The sequence below is a fragment of the Seriola lalandi genome, unplaced genomic scaffold (assembly GCF_002814215.2).
Source record: "Seriola lalandi dorsalis isolate HSWRI2012SDOR001 ecotype SW California unplaced genomic scaffold, Sedor1 jcf7180002054693, whole genome shotgun sequence".
Taxonomy (NCBI): domain Eukaryota; kingdom Metazoa; phylum Chordata; class Actinopteri; order Carangiformes; family Carangidae; genus Seriola; species Seriola lalandi.
This window is the reverse complement of record NW_019525246.1, coordinates 187593-189398: the sequence shown is the minus strand read 5'-3', so window position 1 is coordinate 189398 and position 1806 is coordinate 187593.

Sequence of the window (1806 nt, the reverse complement as noted above, 5' to 3'; positions counted from 1 at the left end):
TCCCTCCACCAAGTTCAGTGCAAATCGCTTCAGTACTTTTTGTGTGATCCTGCTGACAAACAGACAGAAAACATAAAACACAACCTCCTCTGTGGAGGTAGAGAGTCAGGAGCAACATGGCGTCTTGTAGCATTACTACAGTTAAATAAACTGTGGTTCCAAAATAAGGTCAGGGAATAAGGGAGCAATCTTATGACTGACCAGCTGCATGTCAATAGATTTACAGTGACCTGGTTAATACAGTGTTTTCTGTTTTCTCTGAGTAAACTGAGAAGTTAAAGTGGAGATGAAGCACTGAACAGGTTGAGTGTTGTTTGTTTGCATTTTACCTTGGGAAAGATAGGGTTCTGCAATCAAACCTGAAATTCAACTAGTTTTGCTGGAAAAGTATTTAGCTTTTTCACCACTAGGGTGCAGCCATCTCTGAACAAGGTAGGTGGTGACAGGAATGGTTCATCGTCCGTCTCTGTGGTTGTTGTTAGATTGTTCAACACTAAGAGTTGTCGATAAAAATTAAAATGGATAGAGAAGAGAACAAATATGTATAATATACAGATACAGTTTATTCAGAAAGTCTTCAGACCCTGTCACTTTCTTCACATTGTGTTCTGTTGCAGTTTCATGATAAACTCGTTAAATCAACTCAATAAAAATTTCCCTCATCAATTCTGAGTCCCCAACAACTGACAAAGTGAAAACAGAATTTTAGAAATTTTTCAATTTTTATAAAAAAGTATAACCTGAAATCTCACATTGACATATGTATTTAGACACTTTACTATGACTTTAAGTTTAGCTCAGGTTCCTCCATTTCTCTGGATTATCTCTGAGTTGTTTCTACACGTTGATTTGAGTCCACCTGTGGTAAACTCAGCTTATTGGACATGATGTGCAAAGACACATATAGACTATATAAAGTCTCACAGCTGATGATGGAGATCAGAGCAGGACCATAAGAAGGAAGGAGTTGCTGCAGAAATCAGAGACAGGATTGTGTTTAGGCTCAAAAACATTTCTGCTGCATTGAAGGCTGTCTCTTATACACATCTGGAAAATGTGCTGAATTATGTGAATGATTTTTGCTGTCGACTACATATTGCTTGTACCATTGCTCATTAAAATCTTAGATGTATGCAGGAGAAAATGAAAGAGCTTTTTGACCGCAAATCAGAGACCAGTTTATTTGAGCTAGAGGATCAGGTTTTGGCTTTGTTTCCTATTGTAGGTTCCCCATATGATGGAAATCTGAAAATTAACGGTTGACAAGATGACCAAGTTGTCTTTATATATTTTAATAAGAGCTTTGCAAAGGATCAGTGTACAGTCACACAGAGTGTAATTGCAGACTGATATCAAACAAAGAGTGTACATGAACTTTATAGGAAGAGTGAAGAAGGAGGCATGGTCAGGATATGTGTGTGTGAACAATTATGGAAGCTAACTGTCAAAGAAAGCAGCTGCGTGTTCTACAAAAAGGCCCCTAAGTTTGTAACAGATAGTACCAGATAAGGAGTGCACATGTAAGAACAGATCCACAGTACCAAATAAGGATTATCAGTGTGAGGACAGATTCATATCCAGGGTTATACAAAGTCAGTCCATATGAAGTGAAAAACATGGGTATACAAAGTACAGAATACGATTTTTCTATTACACCCATTCCAGGCAAAGTTCAGTGGCCCTTACACAGTCAAAAGCAGTATGTCAGATAGGCACTATTCAGTATATAAACTAGACAGGAGGAAGAAATTACAGCGGTGTCATGTAAACCTATTGAAGCCATATCATTCTGCTCAGACTACCTCG